Source organism: Somniosus microcephalus, unplaced genomic scaffold (assembly GCF_052327205.1).
Source record: "Somniosus microcephalus isolate GS21.2 unplaced genomic scaffold, FLI_Smic_1.0 unresolved_chr1, whole genome shotgun sequence".
Taxonomy (NCBI): domain Eukaryota; kingdom Metazoa; phylum Chordata; class Chondrichthyes; order Squaliformes; family Somniosidae; genus Somniosus; species Somniosus microcephalus.
The window spans coordinates 169,192,730-169,214,924 of record NW_028225179.1 but is presented as its reverse complement, the minus strand read 5'-3'; the positions used below and the strand labels follow the sequence as shown (position 1 = coordinate 169,214,924).

The window sequence follows — 22,195 nt, the reverse complement described above, 5'->3', positions numbered from 1 at the left end:
GGTCATCACTTGGAATGGTCACACAATGGGAGCAGTGAGGTCATCACTTGGAATGGTCACACAATGGGAGCAGTGAGGGCATCACTTGGAATGGTCACACAATGGGAGCAGTGAGGGCATCACTTGGAATGGTCACACAATTGGAGCAGTGAGGTCATCACTTGGAGTGGTCACACAATGGGAGCAGTGAGGTCATCACTTGGAATGGTCACAATGGGAGCAGTGAGGTCATCACTTGGACTGTTCACACAATGGGAGCAGTGAGGTCATCACTTGGAATGTTCACACAATGGGAGCAGTGAGGTCATCACTTGGAATGGTCACACAATGGGAGCAGTGAGGTCATCACTTGGACTGTTCACACAATGGGAGCAGTGAGGTCATCACTTGGACTGGTCACACAATGGGAGCAGTGAGGTCATCACTTGGAATGGTCACACAATGGGAGCAGTGAGGTCATCACTTGGAATGGTCACACAATGGGAGCAGTGAGGTCATCACTTGGACTGTTCACACAATGGGAGCAGTGAGGTCATCACTTGGAATGTTCACACAATGGGAGCAGTGAGGTCATCACTTGGAATGGTCACACAATGGGAGCAGTGAAGTCATCACTTGGAATGGTCACACAATGTGAGCAGTGAGGTCATCACTTGGACTGGTCACACAATGGGAGCAGTGAGGTCATCACTTGGACTGTTCACACAATGGGAGCAGTGAGGTCATCACTTGGAATGTTCACACAATGGGAGCAGTGAGGTCATCACTTGGAATGTTCACACAATGGGAGCAGTGAGGTCATCACTTGGAATGGTCACACAATGGGAGCAGTGAGGTCATCACTTGGAATGGTCACACTTCTACACTCAGTCCGGGTCTTGTTCCCTGCAGTAACTCCAGCTGTTTTCTTGCAGATGGCTTGAACGGATTCCCCATCAACCTGAAACAGATTAAAGATTAAACAGGAAATAAACAGATTGAACAACAGTGTAAATAACCGCGAGACTGGGGGTAATATTTCAATAATAATTACAGACAAATATTACCCGAAACAGTGACTGAATCCCATTGATATTTTATTTATTACATTAAACATTAACACAAACACTCACTCGATCCGCTCCAGACTCCTGCAGCTCAGTATGAGGCGGCGGAGAGCGGGGACAGATTGGTCTGTGAAGGAGTTTGATCCCAGGCTCAGATCCGTCAGTGAGCGGTTTGTACTGAGAGCAGAGGCGAGATCCTCAGCACAAGAATCTGTGAGACCGACACCCCGTAGACTGGGGATCAGAGAGAGAAATAACAGGAATCAGAGTCAATCCCCAGAGTTTATTAATAACACTATTACTGATACTAATAATAATGTTCAGTGTCAGACATCCAGTTATTATAAACACAATCTCACACAGTCTGGTACTTACCCCAGTTTCTGTATTTTACAGTCCGGGTTCCTCAGAGCCGCAGACAGTAGTTTCAATCCTGAATCTCCCAGTTTATTATTACTCAGGTTCAGATCCGTCAGTGAGCGGTTTGTACTGAGAGTGGAGGCGAGATCCTCGGCACAAGAATCTGTGAGACCGACCATACACAGACTGGGGATCAGAGAGAGAAATAACAGGAATCAGAGTAAATCCCCAGAGTTTATTAATAACACTATTACTGTTACTAATAATAATGTGCAGTGTCAGACATCCAGTTATTATAAACACAATCTCACACAGTCTGGTACTTACTGCAGTGTCTGTATTTTACAGTCTGGGTTCCTCAGAGCCGCAGACAGTAGTTTCACTCCTGAATCTCCCAGTTTATTATAACGCAGGTTCAGATCCGTCAGTGAGCGGTTTGTACTGAGAGCGGAGGCGAGATCCTCGACACAAGAATCTGTGAGACCGACTTCAACCAGCCTGGGGATCAGAGAGAGAAATAACAGGAATCAGAGTAAATCCCCAGAGTTTATTAATAACACTATTACTGATACTAATAATAATGACCAGTGTCAGACATCCAGTTATTATAAACACTATCTCACACAGTCTGGTACTTACATCAGTGTCTGTATTTTACAGTCCGGGTTCCTCAGAGCCGCAGACAGTAGTTTCACTCCTGAATCTCCCAGATTATTATTACTCAGGTCCAGATCCGTCAGTGAGCGGTTTGTACTGAGAGCGGAGGCGAGATCCTCGGCACAAGAATCTGTGAGACCGACAGACCATAGACTGGGGATCAGAGAGAGAAATAACAGGAATCAGAGTAAATCCCCAGAGTTTATTAATAACACTATTACTGATACTAATAATAATGTCCAGTGTCAGACATCCAGTTATTATAAACACAATCTCACACAGTCTGGTACTTACATCAGTCTCTGTATTTTACAGTCCGGATTCCTCAGAACCGCAGACAGTTGTTTCATTCCTGAATCTCCCAGTTTATTGCCATTCAGCCTAAACACAAACAGAGAGAGAGAAACAAACTGAATCAAAGTCCGGATCTGATATACTTTTCTCTCTGGGATATTACAGCAATCACTGAAAGTACTTCAGGAAATTAATCACCCGGTTTTCCCCGTCAGCGACGGTCGGCGGGGCCGGGTCCGATGGAGGGTCGGGCGGGGGGCGGGTACGAGGGTCGGGCGGGGGGCAGGGGTCGGGCGGGGTCCGGTGGAGGGTCGGGCGGGGGGTCGGTGGAGGGTCGGGCGGGGGGCCGGTGGAGGGTCAGGCGGGGGGCGGGCGTCGGTGGAGGGTCGGGCGGGGGTCCGGTGGAGGGTCAGGCGGGGGGCGGGGTCTGGTGGAGGGACGGGGACCGGTGGAGGGACGGGCGGGGGGTCGGTGGAGGGTCGGGCGGGGGGTCGGTGGAGGGTCGGGCGGGGGGTGGGGGTCCGGGGGAGGGTCGGGCGGGGGGGCGGGGGTCCGGTGGAGGGTCGGGCGAGGGGCGGTGTCCGGTGGAGGGTCGGGCGGTGGGCGGTGGAGGGTCGGGCGGGGGGCGGTGGAGGGTCGGGCGGGGAGGCGGTGGAGGGTCGGGCGGGGGGCGGTGGAGGGTCGGGCGGGGGGCGGTGGAGGGTCGGGCGGGGGGCGGTGGAGGGTCGGGCGGGGGGCGGTGGAGGGTCGGGCGGGGGGCGGTGGAGGGTCGGGCGGGGGGCGGTGGAGGGTCGGGCGGGGGGCGGTGGAGGGTCGGGCGGGGGGCGGTGGAGGGTCGGGCGGGGGGCGGGGGTCCAGTGGAGGGTCGGCGGGGGGCGGTGGAGGGTCGGGCGGGGGGCGGTGGAGGGTCGGGCGGGGGGCGGTGGAGGGTCGGGCGGGGGTCCGGTGGAGGGTCGGGCGGGGGGCGGGGGTCCGGTGGAGGGTCGAGCGGGGGTCCGGTGGAAGGATGGGCGGGGGACGGTGTCCGGTGGAGGGTCGGGCGGGGGGCGGGGGTCCGGTGGAGGGTCGGGCGGGGGGCGGGAGCCCTGTGGAGGGTCGGGCGGGTGTCAGTGGAGGGTCAGGCAGGGGGCGGGGTCTGGTGGAGGGTCGGGCGGGTGTCCGGTGGAGGGTCGGGCAGGGAGCGGGGGTCGGTGGAGGGTCGGGCGGGGGTCGGGGTGGTCGGGCGGGGTCCGGTGGTGGGTCGGGCGGGGGGCGGGGTCCGGTGGAGGGTCGGGCGGGGGCTGGGGGTCGGTGGAGGGTCGGGCAGGGGGCGGGGTCCGGCGGGGGTCGGTGGAGGCTCGGGCGGGGGTCCGGTGGAGGGTCGGGGGGCCGGTGGAGGGTCGGGCAGGGTGCGGGGGTCCGGTGTAGGGTCGGGCGGGGGGCGGGGTCTGGTGGAGGGTCGGGCGGGAGCAGGGGTCGGTGGAGGGTCGGGCGGGGGGCGGGGTCCGGTGGAGGGTCGGGCGGGGGTCCGGTGGAGGGTCGGGCGGGGTCCGGTGGAGGGTCGATCGGCGGGGGTCCGGTGGAGGGTCAGGCGGGTGGGTCCGGTGGAGGGTCGGGCGGGGGTCCGGTGGAGGGTCGGGCGGGGGACGGGGTCCGGTGGGGGGTCGGGCGGGGGTCGGTGGGGTCCGGTGGAGGGTCCGGCGCGGGGCAGGGGGTCCGCAGGGGGTCCGGTGGAGAGTCGGGCGGGGGGCGAAGATCGGTGGAGGGTCGAGCGGTGGGCTCGGTCCGGTGGAGGGTCGGGCAGGGGTCGGTGGAGGGTCGGGCGGGGGGCGGGGGTCGGTGGAGGGTCGGGCGGGGGGCGGGGGTTGGTGGAGGGTCGGACGGGGCCGGGTCCGGTGGAGAGTTGGTCGGGGGGCGGGGTCCGGTGGAGGGTCGGGCGGGGTCCGGTGGAGGGTTGGGCGGGGATCGGTGGAGGGTCGGGCGAGGGGCGGCGTCCGGTGGAGGGTCGGCCGGGGTAGACGGGGGGGCCGGCGGAGGGTCGGGCAGGGGGCGGTGGAGGGTCGGGCGGGGGGGCAGGGGGTCCGGTGGAGGGTCGGGCGGGGGTCCGGTGGAGGGTCGGGCGGGGGTCCGGTGGAGGGTCGGGCAGGCGGCGGGGGTCCGGTGGAGGGTCGGGCGGGGGGCGGGTTCCGGTGGAGGGTCGGGCGGGGGGGGGGTCGGTGGATGGTCGGGCGGGGTTTGGTGGATGGTCGGGCGGGGGGCAGGGGTCGGTGGAGGGTCGGGCGGGGGTCGGTGGATGGTCGGGCGGGGGGGGTCGGTGGAGGGTCGGGCGGGGGGGTCGGTGGAGGGTCGGGCGGGGGTCGGTGGAGGGTCGGGCGGGGGTCGGTGGATGGTCGGGCGGGGGGGTCGGTGGATGGTCGGGCGGGGGGGTCGGTGGATGGTCGGGCGGGGGGGTCGGTGGATGGTCGGGCGGGGGGGTCGGTGGATGGTCGGGCGGGGGGGTCGGTGGATGGTCGGGCGGGGGGGTCGGTGGATGGTCGGGCGGGGGGGTCGGTGGATGGTCGGGCGGGCGGGTCGGTGGATGGTCGGGCGGCGGGGTCGGTGGATGGTCGGGCGGGGGGGTCGGTGGATGGTCGGGCGGGGGGGTCGGTGGATGGTCGGGCGGGGGTGTCGGTGGATGGTCGGGCGGGGGGGTCGGTGGATGGTCGGGCGGGGGGGTCGGTGGATGGTCGGGCGGGGGGGTCGGTGGATGGTCGGGCGGGGGGGTCGGTGGAGGGTCGGGCGGGGGGGTCGGTGGAGGGTCGGGCGGGGGGGTCGGTGGAGGGTCGGGCGGGGGGGTCGGTGGAGGGTCGGGCGGGGGGGTCGGTGGAGGGTCGGGCGGGGGGGTCGGTGGAGGGTCGGGCGGGGGGGTCGGTGGAGGGTCGGGCGGGGGGGTCGGTGGAGGGTCGGGCGGGGGTCGGTGGATGGTCGGGCGGGGGTCGGTGGATGGTCGGGCGGGGCTCGGTGGATGGTCGGGCGGGGGGGTCGGTGGAGGGTCGGGCGGGGGTTGGTGGATGGTCGGGCGGGGGGGTCGGTGGAGGGTCGGGCGGGGGTCGGTGGATGGTCGGGCGGGGCTCGGTGGATGGTCGGGCGGGGGCTGGGGGTCGGTGGAGGGTCGGGCGGGGGGCGGGGTCCGGTGTAGGGTCAGGCGGGGGGCGGGGTCTGGTGGAGGGTCGGGCGGGAGCGGGGGTCGGTGGAGGGTCAGGCGGGGTCCGGTGGAGGGTCGGGCGGGTGTTCGGTGGAGGGTCAAGCAGGGGGCGGGCGTCGGTGGAGGGTCGGGCGGGGGGCGGGGTCCGGTGGAGGGTCGGGCGGGGGCTGGGGGTCGGTGGAGGGTCGGGCGGGGGGCGGGGTCCGGTGGAGGGTCGGGCGGGGGTCGGTGGAGGTTCGGGCGGGGGTCCGGTGGAGGGTTGGGGGTCCGGTGGAGGGTCGGGCAGGGTGCGGGGGTCCGGTGTAGGGTCGGGCGGGGGGCGGGGTCTGGTGGAGGGTCGGGCGGGAGCGGGGGTCGTTGGAGGGTCGGGCGGGGTCCCGTGGCGGGTCGGGCGGGGGTCCGGTGGAGGGTCGGGCGGGGGTGCGGGGTCCGGTGGAGGGTCGATCGGCGGGGGTCCGGTGGAGGGTCAGGCGGGTGGGTCCGGTGGAGGGTCGGGCGGGGTTCCGGTGGAGGGTCGGGCGGGGGGCTCGGTCCGGTGGAGGGTCGGGCAGGGGGCGGGGGTCCGCTGGAGGGTCGGGCGGGGGTCGGTGGAGGGTCGGGCGGGGGGCGGGGGGCGGTGGAGGGTCGGGCGGGGGGCGGGGGTTGGTGGAGGGTCGGACGGGGCCGGGTCCGGTGGAGAGTTGGTCGGGGGGCGGGGTCCGGTGGAGGGTCGGGCGGGGTCCGGTGGAGGGTCGGGCGGGGGGGGCGGGGATCGGTGGAGGGTCGGGCGAGGGGCGGCGTCCGGTGGAGGGTCGGCCGGGGTAGACGGGGGGGCCGGCGGAGGGTCGGGCAGGGGGCGGCGGAGGGTCGGGCGGGGGTCCGGTGGAGTGTCGGGCGGGGGTCCGGTGGAGGGTCGGGCGGGGGTCCGGTGGAGGGTCGGGCGGGGGTCCGGTGGAGGGTCGGGCGTGGGCGGGGGTCCAGTGGAGGGTTGGGTGGGGGTCGGTGGAGGGTCGGACGGGGGTCCGATGGAGGGTCGGACGGGGGTCCGATGGAGGGTCGGGCGGGGGTCCGGTGGAGGGTCGGGCGGGGGAGCGGTGTCCGGTGGAGGGTCGGGTGGGGGACGGTGTCCGGTGGAGGGTCGGGCGGGGGTCCGGTGCAGGGTCGGGCGGGGGTCCGGTGGAGGGTAGGGCGGGGGTCTGGTGGAGGGTAGGGCGGGGGTCCGGTGGAGGGTCGGGCGCGGGTCGGCGGTGGGTCGGGCGGGCGGCGGGGTCCGGTGGAGGGTCGGGCAGGGGTCCGGTGGAGGGCGGGGTCTGGTGGAGGGTCGGGCGGGGGGCGGGGTCCGGTGGAGGGTCGGGCGGGGGGGCGGGGGTCCGGTGGAGGGTCGGGCGGGGGGCGGGGGTCCGGTGGAGGGTCGGGCGGGGGTCCGGTGGAGGGTCGGGCGGGGGGCGGGGGTCCGGTGGAGGGTCGGGCAGGGGGCGGGGGTACGGTGGAGGGTCGGGCAGGGGTCCGGTGGAGGGTCGGGCGGGGGGCGGGGTCTGGTGGAGGGTCGGGCGGGGGGCGGGGTCCGGTGGAGGGTCGGGCGGGGGGGCGGGGGTCCGGTGGAGGTTCGGGCGGGGGGCGGGGGTCCGGTGGAGGGTCGGGCGGGGGTCCGGTGGAGGGTCGGGCGGGGGGCGGGGGTCCGGTGGAGGGTCGGGCGGGGGGCGGGGGTACGGTGGAGGGTCGGGCCGGGAGCCAGGTCCGGTGGAGGGTCGGGCGGGGTCGGTGGAGGGTCGGGCGGGGGGCGGGGGTCGGTGGAGGGTCGGGCGGGGGGCGGTGGAGGGTCGGGCGGGGGGCGGGGGTCCGGTGGAGGGTCGGGCGGGGGGCGGGAGTCGGTGGAGGGTCGGGCGGGGGGCGGGGTCCGGTGGAGGGTCGGGCGGGGGTCCGGTGGAGGGTCGGGCAGGGGGCAGGGGGCGGTGGAGGGTCGGGCGGGGTCCGGTGGAGAGTCGGGCGGGGGTCCGGTGGAGGGTCGGGCGGGTGTGGGTGGAGGGTCGGGAGGGGGGCGTCGGTGGAGGGTCGGGCGGGGTCCGGTGGCGGGTCGGGGGGGTCCGGTGGAGGGTCGGGCGGGGTGCGGTGGAGGGTCGTGCGGGGTCCGGTGGAGGGTCGGGCGGGGGGCGGGGCCCGGTGGAGAGTCAGGCGGGGTCTGGTGGAGGGTCGGGCGGGGGGGCGGGTTCCGGTGGAGGGTCGGGCGGGGGGCGGGGCCCGGTGGAGGGTCGGGCGAGGGGCGGTGGAGAGTCGGGCGGGGGGTGGGGGTCCGGTGGAGGGTTGGGCGGGGGTCCGGTGGAGGGTCGGGCGGGCGGCGGGGGTCCGGTGGAGGGTCGGGCGGGGGTCGCTGGAGGGTCGGGCGGGGGTCGGTGGATGGTCGGGCGGGGGGGTCGGTGGAGGGTCGGGCGGGGGTCGGTGGATGGTCGGGCGGGGGGGTCGGTGGAGGGTCGGGCGGGGGTCGGTGGATGGTCGGGCGGGATCGGTGGAGGGTCAGGGTCCGGTGGAGTGTCGGGCGGGGGTCCGGTGAAGGGTCGGGCGGGGGGCGGGGTCGGTGGAGGGTCGGGCGGGGGGCGGGGTCCGGTTGAGGTTCGGGTGGGGGTTGGGGGGCGGGGGTCGGTGGAGGGTCGGGCGGGAGCGGGAGTCAGTGGAGGGTCGGGCGGGGGGCGGGGTCCGGTGGAGGGTCGGGCGGGGGTCCGGTGGAGTGTCGGGCAGGGGGCAGGGGTGGTGGAGGGTCAGGGGGGCGGGGTCCGGTGGAGGGTCGGGCGGGGGTCCGGTGGAGGGTCGGGCGGGGGGCAGGGGGCGGTGGAGGGTCGGGCGGGGGGGCGGGGTCCGGTGGAGGGTCGGGCGGGGGTCGGTGGAGGGTCGGGCAGGGGGCGTCGGTGGAGGGTCGGGCAGGGGTCGGTGGAGGGTCGGGCGGGGGGCGTCGGTGGAGGGTCGGGCGGGGGGGCGTCGGTGGAGGGTCGGGCGGGGTCCGGTGGAGTGTCGGGCGGGGGGCGGGGCACGGTGGAGGGTCGCGCGGGGGGCGGGGCCCGGTGGAGGGTCGGGCGGGGGGGCGTCGGTGGAGGGTCGGGCGGGGGGCGGTGGAGGGGCGGGCGGGGGGCGGGGCACGGTGGAGGGTCGCGCGGGGGGCGGGGCCCGGTGGAGGGTCGGGCGGGGGGCAGTGGAGGGTGGGGTGGGGGGCGGGGCCCGGTGGAGGGTTGGGCGGGGCCCGGTGGAGGGTCGGGCGGGGGTCCGGTGGAGGGTCGGGCGGGGGGCGGGGGTCCGGTGGAGGGTCGGGCGGAGTGCGGGGTCCGGTGGAGGGTCGGGCGGGGGTCGGTGGAGGATCGGTGAATGGTCGGGTGGGGGGGCGGGGGTCGGTGGATGGTCGGGCGGGGGGCGGGGCCCGGTGGAGGGTTGGGCGGGGCCCGGTGGAGGGTCGGGCGGGGGTCCGGTGGAGGGTCGGGCGGGGGGCGGGGGTCCGGTGGAGGGTCGGGCGGAGTGCGGGGTCCGGTGGAGGGTCGGGCGGGGGTCAGTGGAGGGTCGGTGGATGGTCGGGCGGGGGGGTCGGTGGAGGGTCGGGCGGGGGGCGGGGGTCCGGTGGAGGGTCGGGCGGGGGTCGGTGGTCGGTGGATGGTCGGGCGGGGGGGGGGTCGGTGGAGGGTCGGGCGGGGGGGGGTCGGTGGAGGGTCGGGCGGGGGGGGTCGGTGGAGGGTCGGGCGGGGGGGGTCGGTGGAGGGTCGGGCGGGGGGTCGGTGGATGGTCGGGCGGGGGGGGTCGGTGGAGGGTCGGGCGGGGGGTCGCTGGATGGTCGGGCGGGGGGGCGGGGGTCGGTGGATGGTCAGGCGGGGGGCGGTGGATGGTCGGGCGGGGGTCGGTGGAGGGTCGGGCGGGGTGGTCAGTGGATGGTCGGGCGGGGGGCGGTGGATGGTCGGGTGGGGGGGTCGGTGGATGGTCGGGTGGGGGGGCGGGGGTCGGTGGATGGTCGGGCGGGGGGGCCGGTGAATGGTCGGGCGGGGGGGGTCGGTGGAGGGTCGGGCGGGGGGGGTCGGTGGAAGGTCGGGCGGGGGTCGGTGGATGGTCGGGCGGGGGGCGGTCGATGGTCGGGCGGGGGCCCGGTGGTGGTCGGAGCGGGGGGCGGGGGAGGGTCGGGCGGGGGTCCGGTGGATGGTCGGGCGGGGGTCCGGTGGATGGTCGGGCGGGGGTCCGGTGGATGGTCGGGCGGGGGTCCGGTGGAGGGTCGGGCGGGGGGGCGGCGGAGGGTCGGGCGGGGGAGGGCCGGGCGAGGGGCGGCGTCCGGTGGAGGGTCGGGCGGGGGTCGGCAGGGGCGGCGGACGGTCGGGCGGGGGGCGGGGTCCGGTGGCGGGTCGGGCTCCGGTGGAGAGTCGGGCGGGGTCCGGTGGTGGGTCGGGCGGGGGGCGGGGGTCGGTGGAGGGTCAGGCGGGGGTCCGGTGGAGGGTCGGGCGGGGGGCGGGGTCCGGTGGAGGGTCGGGCGGGGGTCGGGGGTCCGGTGGAAGGTCGGGCGGGGGTCGGTGGAGGGTCGGGCGGGGGGCGATGTCCGGTGGAGGGTCGGGTGCGGGGCGGGGATCCGGTGGAGGGTCGGGCGGGGGGCGGGAGTCGGTGGAGGGTCAGGCGGGGGTCCGGTGGAGGGTCGGGCGGGGGGCGGGGTCCGGTGGAGTGTCGGGCGGGGGGGGCGGGGGTCCGGTGGAGGGTCGGGCGGGGGGGGCGGTCCGGTGGAGGGTGGGGCGGGGGTGTCGGTGGAGGGTCGGGCGGGGGGTCGGTGGAGGGTCGGGCGGGGCTGGGTCGGTGGAGGGTCGGGTGGGGAGCGGGTGGAGGGTCGGGCGGGGGTCGGTGGAGGGTCGGGCGGGGCCAGGTCCGGTGGAGGGTCGGGCGGGGGGGGTCGGTGGAGGCTCGGGCGGGGAGTCGGTGGAGGGTCGGGCGGGGAGTCGGTGGAGGGTCGGGCGGGGGTCGGGCGGGGGTCGGTGGAGGGTCGGGCGGTGGTCGGTGGAGGGTCGGGCGGGGGGTCGGTGGAGGGTCGGGCGCGGGGTCGGTGGAGGGTCGGCGGGGGGTCGCTGGAGGGTCGGGCGGGGGTCGCTGGAGGGTCGGGCGGGGCTGGGTCGGTGGAGGGTCGGGTGGGGAGCGGTGGAGGGTCGGGCGGGGGTCGGTGGAGGGTCGGGCGGGGCCGGGTCCGGTGGAGGGTCGGGCGGGGGGGGTCGGTGGAGGCTCGGGCGGGGCGTCGGTGGAGAGTCGGGCGGGGGTCGGTGGAGGGTCGGGCGGGGGTCGGGTCCGGTGGAGGCTCGGGCGGGGGTCGGTGGAGGTTCGGGCGGGGGTCGGTGGAGGGTCGGGCGGGGGTCGGTGGAGGGTCGGGCGGGGGGGGTCGGTGGAGGCTCGGGCGGGGGGGGTCGGTGGAGGGTCGGGCGGGTCCGGGTCCGGTGGAGGGTCGGGCGGGGCCGGGTCCGGTGGAGGGTCGGGCGGGGGTCGGTGGAGGGTCGGGTGGGGAGCGGTGGAGGCTCGGGCGGGGGTCGGTGGAGGGTCGGGCGGGGGGGTCGGTGGAGTCTCGGGCGGGGGTCGGTGGAGGGTCGGGCGGGGGGTCGGTGGAGGGTCGGGCGGGGGTCGGTGGAGGGTCGGGCGGGGCCGGGTCCGGTGAAGGCTCGGGCGGGGGTCGGTGGAGGGTCGGGCGGGGGTCGGTGGAGGGTCGGGCGGGGGGGTCGGTGGAGGCTCGGGCAGGGGTCGGTGGAGGGTCGGGCGGGGGTCGGTGGAGGGTCGGGCGGGGGGTCGGTGGAGGCTCGGGCGGGGGTCGGTGGAGGGTCAGGCGGGGGGGGTCGGTGGAGGCTCGGGCGTGGGTCGGTGGAGGCTCGGGCGGGGGTCGGTGGAGGGTCGGGCGGGGGTCGGTGGAGGGTCGGGCGGGGCCGGGTCCGGTGGAGGCTCGGGCGGGGGTCGGTGGAGGGTCGGGCGGGGGTCGGTGGAGGGTTGGGCGGGGGGTCGGTGGAGGGTCGGGCGGGGCCGGGTCCGGTGGAGGGTCGGGTGCGGGGCGGGGATCCGGTGGAGGGTCGGGGCGGGGGGCGGGAGTCGGTGGAGGGTCAGGCGGGGGTCCGGTGGAGTGTCGAGCGGGGGGGGCGGGGGTCCGGTGGAGGGTCGGGCGGGGGGGGCATCCGGTGGAGGGTGGGTGCGGGGCGGGGGGGTCCGGTGGAGGGTCGGGCAGGGGGGCGGGGGTCGGTGGAGGGTCGGGCGGAGGGGGTCGGTGGATGGTCGGGCGGGGGTCGGTGGAGGGTCGGGCGGGGGTCGGTGGACGGTCGGGCGGGGGGGTCGGTGGAGGGTCGGTGGAGGGTCAGGCGGGGGTCGGGCGGGGGGGTCGGTGGAGGCTCGGGCGGGGGTCGGTGGAGGGTCGGTGGAGGCTCGGGCGGGGGTCGGTGGAGGATCAGGCGGGGGTCGGTGGAGGGTCGGGCGGGGTTCGGTGGAGGGTCGGGCGGGGGCCGGGTCCGGTGGAGGCTCGGGCGGGGGTCGGTGGAGGGTCGGGCGGGGGTCGGTGTAGGGTTGGGCGGGGGTCGGTGGAGGGTCGGGCGGGGCCGGGTCCGGTGGAGGGTCGGGCGGGGGGGGTCGGTGGAGGCTCGGGCGGGGGTCGGTGGAGGGTCGGGCGGGGCCGGGTCCGGTGGAGGGTCGGGCGGGGGGTCGGTGGAGGCTCGGGCGGGGGTCGGTGGAGGGTCGGGCGGGGCCGGGTCCGGTGGGAGGGTCGGGTGGGGAGCGGTGGAGGCTCGGGCGGGGGTCGGTGGAGGGTCGGGCGGGGGGGTCGGTGGAGGCTCGGGCGGGGGTCGGTGGAGGGTCGGGCGGGTGTCGGTGGAGGGTCGGGCGGGGGGTCGGTGGAGGGTCGGGCGGGGCCGGGTCCGGTGAAGGCTCGGGCAGGGGTCGGTGGAGGGTCGTGCGGGGGTCGGTGGAGGGTCGGGTGGGGGGGTCGGTGGAGGCTCGGGCGGGGGGTCGGTGGAGGGTCAGGCGGGGGTCGGTGGAGGGTCAGGCGGGGGGGTCGGTGGAGGCTCGGGCGGGGGTCGGTGGAGGGTCGGGCGGCGGGGTCGGTGGAGGGTCGGGCGGGGCCGGGTCCGGTGGAGGCTCGGGCGGGGGTCGGTGGAGGGTCGGGCGGGTGTCGGTGGAGGGTCGGGCGGGGCCGGGTCCGGTGGAGGCTCGGGCGGGGGTCGGTGGAGGGTCGGGCGGGGGTCGGTGGAGGGTCGGGCGGGGCCGGGTCCGGTGGTGGCTCGGGCGGGGTTCGGTGGAGGGTCGGGCGGGGGTCGGTGGAGGGTCGGGCCGGGGTCGGTGGAGGGTCGGGCGGGGCCGGGTCCGGTGGAGGGTCGGGCGGGGGAGTCGGTGGAGGCTCGGGCGGGGGTCGGTGGAGGGTCAGGCGGGGCCGGGTCCGGTGGAGGGTCGGGCGGGGGGGTCGGTGGAGGCTCGGGCGGGGGTCGGTGGAGGGTCAGGCGGGGCAGGGTCCGGTGGAGGCTCGGGCGGGGGTCGGTGGAGGGTCGGGCGGGGGTCGGTGGAGGGTCGGGCGGGGGGGTCGGTGGACGCTCGGGCGGGGGGGGTCGGTGGAGGCTCGGGCGTGGGTCGGTGGAGGGTCGGGCGGGGGTCGGTGGAGGATCGGGCGGGGCCGGTCCGGTGGAGGCTCAGGCGGGGGTCGGTGGAGGGTCGGGCGGGGGTCGGTGGAGGGTCGGGGGTCGATGGAGGTCGGGGGAGGGGGGAGGGTCAGTGGAGGGTCGGGCGGGGGCGGCGGAGGGTGGGCCAGAGGCGGCGGAGGGTCGGGCGGGGCCGGGGACGACGGAGGGTCGGGCGGGGCCGGGGGCGGCGGAGGGTCGGGTGGGGCCGGGGACGGCGGAGGGTCGGGCGGGGCCGGGGACGGCGGAGGGTCGGGTCGGGTGTGTCCGGGGTCGGGGACGGCGGTGGGTCTGGTGAGTCCGGGGTCGGGGGTCGCGGCCTCGCTCTGGGGAATTGGGGGAAGCGGGTTTGATGACCTCATTTGATGACACACATTGACTTTGCCCATTGAGCTCTGTGTTCTACAGTATTGAGGTTCTACAAACACTGACACCAGCACAGAGGAGCTCGGCTGCACCCAGGCTCTCCCAGAACTCCCTCTAGATGATTATGGAGGGAGCCACAGCCCGCAGGGAGGTTCTCGTCACTTCCAAGGGGCGGAAGAGACCAACACAGCCTGGGTGCACATTGCACCGTGGGGCTCAAGCAGGGATGTCGTCGGGAGAAGCAGCCTGCAGTGACACAAACCATTCAATGGTCTCAGTAGATCACAAAACGTTACTGCAAAGCCTCACTTAACCTCATCAGGCTGTGCCTCACATCACATCCCCATCACTCTGCCTTCCCCACCCTACTCCTGAACATCCTTACTCTCACCAACTTACCCAGCACCTCCACCCATCTCTCTCTATATTATCACATCCCCATCACTCTGCCTTCCCCACGCTACTCCTGAACATCCTTACTCTCACCAACTTACCCTGCACCTCCACCCATCTCTCTGCTATATTATCACATCCCCATCACTCTGCCTTCCCCACCCTACTCCTGAACATCCTTACTCTCACCAACTTACCCTGCACCTCCACCCATCTCTCTCTATATTATCACATCCCATCACTCTGCCTTCCCCATCCTACTCCTGAACGTCCTTACTCTCACCAACTTACCCTGCACCTCCACCCATCTCTCTCTATATTATCACATCCCCATCACTCTGCCTTCCCCACCCTACTCCTGAACATCCTTACTCTCACCAACTTACCTTGCACCTCCCCCCATCTCTCTCTATATTATCACATCCCCATCACTCTGCCTTCCCCACCCTACTCCTGAACATCCTTACTCTCACCAACTTACCCTGCACCTCCACCCATCTCTCTCTATATTATCACATCCCCATCACTCTGCCTTCCCCACCCTACTCCTGAACATCCTTACTCTCACCAACTTACCCTGCACCTCCACCCATCTCTCTCTATATTATCACATCCCCATCACTCTGCCTTCCCCACCCTACTCCTGAACATCCTTACTCACACCAACTTACCCTGCACCTCCACCCATCTCTCTCTATATTATCACATCCCCATCACTCTGCCTTCCCCACCCTACTCCTGAACATCCTTACTCTCACCAACTTACCCTGCACCTCCACCCATCTCTCTCTATATTATCACATCCCCATCACTCTGCCTTCCCCACCCTACTCCTGAACATTCTTACTCTCACCAACTTACCCTGCACCTCCACCCATCTCTCTCTATATTATCACATCCCCATCACTCTGCCTTCCCCACCCTACTCCTGAACATCCTCACTCTCACCAACATACCCTGCACCTCCCCCCATCTCTCTCTATATTATCACATCCCCATCACTCTGCCTTCCCCACCCTACTCCTGAACATCCTTACTCTCACCAACTTACCCTGCACCTCCACCCATCTCTCTCTATATTATCACATCCCCATCACTCTGCCTTCCCCACCCTACTCCTGAACATCCTTACTCTCACCAACTTACCCTGCACCTCCACCCATCTCTCTCTATATTATCACATCCCCATCACTCTGCCTTCCCCACCCTACTCCTGAACATCCTTACTCTCACCAACTTACCCTGCACCTCCACCCATCTCTCTCTATATTATCACATCCCCATCACTCTGCCTTCCCCACCCTACTCCTGAACATCCTTACTCTCACCAACTTACCCTGCACCTCCACCCATCTCTCTCTATATTATCACATCCCCATCACTCTGCCTTCCCCACCCTACTCCTGAACATCCTTACTCTCACCAACTTACCCTGCACCTCCACCCATCTCTCTCTATATTATCACATCCCCATCACTCTGCCTTCCCCACCCTACTCCTGAACATCCTTACTCTCACCAACTTACCGTGCACCTCCACCCATCTCTCTCTATATTATCACATCCCCATCACTCTGCCTTCCCCACCCTACTCCTGAACATCCTTACTCTCACCAACTTACCCTGCACCTCCACCCATCTCTCTCTATATTATCACATCCCCATCACTCTGCCTTCCCCACCCTACTCCTGAACATCCTTACTCTCACCAACTTACCCTGCACCTCCACCCATCTCTCTCTATATTATCACATCCCCATCACTCTGCCTTCCCCACCCTACTCCTGAACATCCTTACTCTCACCAACTTACCTTGCATCTCCACCCATCTCTCTCTGTATTATCACATCCCCATCACTCTGCCTTCCCCACCCTACTCCTGAACATCCTTACTCTCACCAACTTACCCTGCACCTCCACCCATCTCTCTCTATATTATCACATCCCCATCACTCTGCCTTCCCCACCCTACTCCTGAACATCCTTACTCTCACCAACTTACCCTGCACCTCCACCCATCTCTCTCTATATTATCACATCCCCATCACTCTGCCTTCCCCACCCTACTCCTGAACATCCTTACTCTCACCAACTTACCCTGCACCTCCACCCATCTCTCTCTATATTATCACATCCCCATCACTCTGCCTTCCCAACCCTACTCCTGAACATCCTTACTCTCACCAACTTACCTTGCACCTCCACCCATCTCTCTCTATATTATCACATCCCCATCACTCTGCCTTCCCCACCCTACTCCTGAACATCCTTACTCTCAACAACTTACCCTGCACCGCCACCCATCTCTCTCGATATTATCACATCCCCATCACTCTGCCTTCCCCACCCTACTCCTGAACATCCTTACTCTCACCAACTTACCCTGCACCTCCACCCATCTCTCTCTATATTATCACATCCCATCACTCTGCCTTCCCCACCCTACTCCTGAACATCCTTACTCTCACCAACTTACCCTGCACCTCCACCCATCTCTCTCTATATTATCACATCCCCATCACTCTGCCTTCCCCACCCTACTGCTGAACATCCTTACTCTCACCAACTTACCCTGCACCTCCACCCATCTCTCTCGATATTATCGCATCCCCATCACTCTGCCTTCCCCACCCTACTGCTGAACATCCTTACTCTCACCAACTTACCCTGCACCTCCACCCATCTCTCTCTATATTATCACATCCCCATCACCCTGCCTTCCCCACCCTACTCCTGAACATCCTTACTCTCACCAACTTACCTTGTACCTCCACCCATCTCTCTCTATATTATCACATCCCCATCACTCTGCCTTCCCCACCCTACTCCTGAACATCCTTACTCTCACCAACTTCCCCTGCACCTCCACCCATCTCTCTCTATATTATCACATCCCCATCACTCTGCCTTCCCCACCCTACTCCTGAACATCCTTACTCTCACCAACTTACCCTGCACCTCCACCCATCTCTCTCTATATTATCACATCCCCATCACTCTGCCTTCCCCACCCTACTGCTGAACATCCTTACTCTCACCAACTTACCCTGCACCTCCACCCATCTCTCTCTATATTATCACATCCCCATCACTCTGCCTTCCCCACCCTGCTCCTGAACATCCTTACTCTCACCAACGTACCCTGCACCTCCCCCCATCTCTCTCTATATTATCACATCCCCATCACTCTGCCTTCCCCACCCTACTCCTGAACATCCTTACTCTCACCAACTTACCCCGCACCTCCACCCATCTCTCTCTATATTATCACATCCCCATCACTCTGCCTTCCCCACCCTACTCCTGAACATCCTTACTCTCACAAACTTACCCTGCACCTCCACCCATCTCTCTCTATATTATCACATCCCCATCACTCTGCCTTCCCCACCCTACTCCTGAACATCCTTACTCTCACCAACTTACCCTGCACCTCCACCCATCTCTCTCTATATTATCACATCCCCATCACTCTGCCTTCCCCACCCTACTCCTGAACATCCTTACTCTCACCAACTTACCCTGCACCTCCACCCATCTCTCTCTATATTATCACATCCCCATCACTCTGCCTTTCCTACCCTGCTCCTGAACATCCTTACTCTCACCAACTTACCCTGCACCTCCCCCCATCTCTCTCTATATTATCACATCCCCATCACTCTGCCTTCCCCACCCTACTCCTGAACATCCTTACTCTCACCAACTTACCCTGCACCTCCCCCCATCTCTCTCTATATTATCACATCCCCATCACTCTGCCTTCCCCACCCTATTCCTGAACATCCTTACTCTCACCAACTTACCCAGCACCTCCACCCATCTCTCTCTATATTATCACATCCCCATCACTCTGCCTTCCCCACCCTACTCCTGAACATCCTTACTCTCACCAACTTACCCCGCACCTCCACCCATCTCTCTCTGTATTATCACATCCCCATTTGCAGCCTCTCCACCCTTCAAGTCCCCCCCCCCTCCTTGTTCGCTAACCTCACCCGCGACTGTAAGCCCATCGCTACCAAAAGCAGGCGTTACAGTGCCGGGGATAGGAGCTTCATTAAATCCGAGGTAGCAAGACTCCTGAAGGAAGGGATTATTGAAAGTAGCACCAGCCCATGGCGAGCACAAGTGGTGGTAGTGAAGACTAGCGAAAAACAGCGCCTAGTTATTGACTACAGCCAGACGATCAATCGCTACACCCAGCTAGATGCATACCCACTCCCCCGCATATCTGACATGGTCAATCAGATAGCATAATACCGGGTGTTCTCGACGATTGATCTGAAGTCGGCATACCACCAGCTCCCCATCAGGGCTGAGGACCGCCAGTACACAGCTTTTGAAGCTGACGGTCGTCTCTACCACTTCCTCAGAGTTCCCTTCGGCGTCACCAACGGGGTTTCAGTCTTCCAACGGGAGATGGACCGGATGGTCGACCAGAACGCGCTCCAGGCCACTTTCCCCTATCTAGACAACGTCACCATCTGCGGCCGCGACCAGCAGGACCATGATGTTAATCTAGAGAAACTCCTCCGTACGGCCCAGCGGCTGAACCTAACATACAACAAGGACAAATGTATGTTTCGTACCAAGCGCCTTGCCATTCTTGGCTGTGTAGTGGAGAACGGAGTCATTGGCCCCGACCCCGACAGGATGCGCCCCCTTATGGAGCTCCCCCTCCCCCACTGCCAAAAAGCACTGAAGAGATGCCTAGGGTTTTTCTCGTACTATGCTCAGTGGGTGCCGAACTATGCGGACAAAGCCAGACCCCTCATCAAGTCCACCTCCTTCCCCCTGACAGCAGAGGCCTGTGCAGCCTTCACTCTCATAAAAGGAGATATTGCGAAGGCCACAATGCACGCAGTGGATGAATCCATCCCTTTCCAAGTGGAGAGCGACGCATCCGACTTTGCCCTAGCTGCAACCCTTAACCAGGCGGGGAGACCCGTGGCCTTTTTCTCAAGGACCCTCCAGGACCCCGAGATTCGACACTCCTCTGTCGAAAAGGAGGCCCAGGCCATTGTGGAAGCTGTGCGACATTGGAGGCATTACCTGGCCGGAAAACGATTTACCCTGCTCACTGACCAGCGTTCAGTAGCTTTTATGTTTAATAATAAGCAGAGGGGCAAAATCAAGAACGACAAGATCTTGAGGTGGAGAATCGAACTCTCCACCTACAATTACGATACCTTGTACCGGCCCGGGAAACTCAATGAGCCCCCAGATGCCCTATCACGAGGTACATGCGCCAACGCGCAGGTCGATAGGCTGAAGACCCTCCACAATGACCTCTGCCACCCGAGGGTTACCAGGTTTTTTCACTTCATCAAATCCCGTAACCTGCCCTACTCCATCAAGGAGGTCAGGACCATGACCAGGAACTGCCAAATCTGTGCCGAGTGCAAACCGCATTTTTATAGGCCAGACAGAGCAAGCCTGATCAAAGCCACGCGCCCCTTTGAATGGCTGAGCGTCGATTTTAAAGGGCCCCTCCCCTCCTCCGACCGCAATGTGTACTTCCTCAACATAATTGATGAGTACTCCCGTTTCCCGTTTGCCATCCCTTGCTCAGACATGACCAGTACCACGGTCATTAAATGTCTGAATGACCTCTTCGCCTTGTTCGGTTTCCCTAGCTATATTCATAGCGACAGGGGCTCATCCTTTATGAGCGACGAACTCCGGCAGTACCTGCTCTCGAGAGGTATCGCTACAAGCAGGACCACCAGCTACAACCCCCGGGGGAATGGCCAGGTGGAAAGGGAGAATGCGACGGTCTGGAAGGCAGTCCTTTTAAACTCGAAATCTAAGGGCCTTCCGACCTCTCGCTGGCAGGAAGTCCTCCCTGCGGCGCTCCATTCCATTCGGTCACTGCTCTGTACAGCCACCAATGCTACCCCTCACGAGAGAATGTTCTCCTTCCCCAGGAAGTCCACATCGGGGATCTCGTTACCGACATGGCTGACTTCTCCAGGACCCGTCCTACTGCGGAAGCACGTGAGGTCCCATAAGACGGACCCCCTGGTCGAGAGGGTGAGCCTCCTCCATGCCAACCCTCAGTATGCTTACGTGGTGTACCCGGACGGGCGGGAGGACACAGTCTCCATACGAGACCTCGCACCTTCGGGTGCTCCCGAAACACCCCCCTCGCCACCCACCACTACCCACGCCTACCCCCAGTATGCTTACGTAGCGTACCCGGACGGGCGGGAGGACACAGCCCCCACACGAGATCTCGCACCTTTGGGTGCCCCTGAAACACTACCATTGCCATCCACCAATACCCACAACCCAACCCCGCTAGACGGCATGCCGCAGCCCCAGGACCCGTCATTGACCACCCAACCACTCAATGAGACGCCAGACTCAACGTTGGATGCTGCACCATCACCGCCGCCACCACGACGATCAGGACGGCATACAAGGCCACCTGATAGACTTGCTTACACGAACCTTTAGTACACTTCACCCCGCCAGACTCAATTTTAAACAAGGGGTGAATGTGGTAAACCACTGTTGTTGTTGTTGTTGTTGTTGCACACTGTTGTACCTATGCATGCCTCAACATGTCTCGGCTGGCTCCACCCACAGGCCCAGGTATAAAGGTGATTGACCTGCAGCCCCCTGCCTTCTTGGAACCCAGTCAACCACGAGAGGCATGCTTTGTTCTTTGCTAATAAAAGCCTTTAGTTACTCTCCTAACTCTCCGTCTTTTATGAGTAATTGATAACGCATCACCTACATTATGGAGCAACAACACAATCCGTGACTGTTCTACAATTCGCCCAACAGTTAGAGACAAATAAACAGTTACCTCAACACCCGGCATTTGTGCAGTACGGGTCCCAGCCGCTGGAGTCCTTCACACTTAATGTAGCAGTTCTCCAGATCGAGTTCCTTTATTGTATCACAGAGTCCAATGACATGAGACAGGACCGCACAGTCAATCGGGGTCAATCTCAATCCACTAAATCCAAGTGTTTCCACAGATCCCACTGTGGTCCGAGCCAGTGCTTTATTCTGAGACTCAAACAGGTAGTGGAATGTGTTCAGGAGGTTCCTTTGACCAGTGTCACTCACTGTGTCTCCAATCTGTCCTTCAATCTTCTCCTTCACCCAGTCAATCACTCGGCAGGTGGTTTGATGAAGAAATCAGCCCAGAAACTCCTCCAGGGGCCGAGCTGCCTGTGGGGAGGAGAGACCAGCAACAAAACGGAGAAATATCTCAAATCGCCCATCTTTCTTGCTGTGGGATTCTCTGAGGAGTTTCAGGATGTCCCCAGGATCTGGAGTCAGGAATTGTGCGAGTGCGGCTACAAACTCTTGGATGGTGAGGTGCGGGAATGTGTACACCACGCTCTGGACAGAATCATCTCTCTCCAAAAGTTCCATCATGAACCCAGACAGGAACTGGGAAGGTTGTAGATTGTACTTGATCAAATCTCCATTTCCAAACACAATCTTCTTCTCGGAGACTCCTGTGAGGGCCATCTCACCAAGCTTCAGTAACACATCACGGGGGCTTGCAATCTCTCGGCCATGGTTTTTCAGAATGTTGTAAATATAGTAGGAATATAGTTGGGTGATGGTCTTGGGAACTCGCCGATTCCTGTCTCTCTGTGTAAAGAAGGGGCCCAGTGACAGACCGAGGATCAAGCAGTAGGAAGGGTTGTAGCTCATGGTGTACAGGATCTCGTTCTCCTCCACGTGTTTGAAAACAGCTGCTGCCACCGTCTGATCTTCAAAAAACTTGTTGAAATATTCCTTCCGTTCTTCACCAACAAATCCCAGGATTTCAGCCCAGACACTGATCTCAGCCTTTTCCAATAAATGTAATGCAGTGGGGCGGCTGGTCACTAGCACTGAACATCCTGGGAGCAGCTTGTGCTGTATTAAATTGTACACAATGTCAGACACTCTACATCGGCATTCGGGATCCGTGCACATGTGCTGAGGTTCAGTATTTCTCCGATTGTCAGCAAAATCGATACTGTCCTTGAATTCATCCAAACCATCGAATATAAACAGCAATCCCTCTGGGTTCTTCCAGAGCTCTCCCAGAATATTCCTCAAGTAAGGATAGAAAAAGAGTATCAGATTCCACAGGTTTATTCTACAGTTAATAGCGTTCAAATCCCGGAATTTAAAGCTGAAAACAAATTGAAAGTTTGGGTATATTTTCCCAGTGGCCCAGTCATGAACAATCTTTTGTACCATTGTTGTTTTCCCAATCCCAGGGACTCCGCTCACTGCTCCTGAACTCCCAGATTTGGATTCTCTCTGGGAAAAACTGCTGTGGAACAA

General features: G+C 65.5%; 1 pseudogene across 1 annotated transcript; it reads right to left on the bottom strand.

Annotated features, from left to right (window-relative positions):
• Positions 1 to 852: 852 nt before the first annotated feature.
• On the bottom strand, positions 853 to 22,194 carry LOC147096537 (NACHT, LRR and PYD domains-containing protein 3-like; annotated as a pseudogene). Its single transcript, XR_015074590.1, has 5 exons — positions 20,706 to 22,194; positions 2,358 to 2,444; positions 2,046 to 2,216; positions 1,734 to 1,904; positions 853 to 940 (listed from the first exon to the last, which is right to left on the bottom strand). The product of XR_015074590.1 is annotated as an NACHT, LRR and PYD domains-containing protein 3-like (transcript).
• Between the last annotated feature and the right edge of the window lies 1 nt (position 22,195).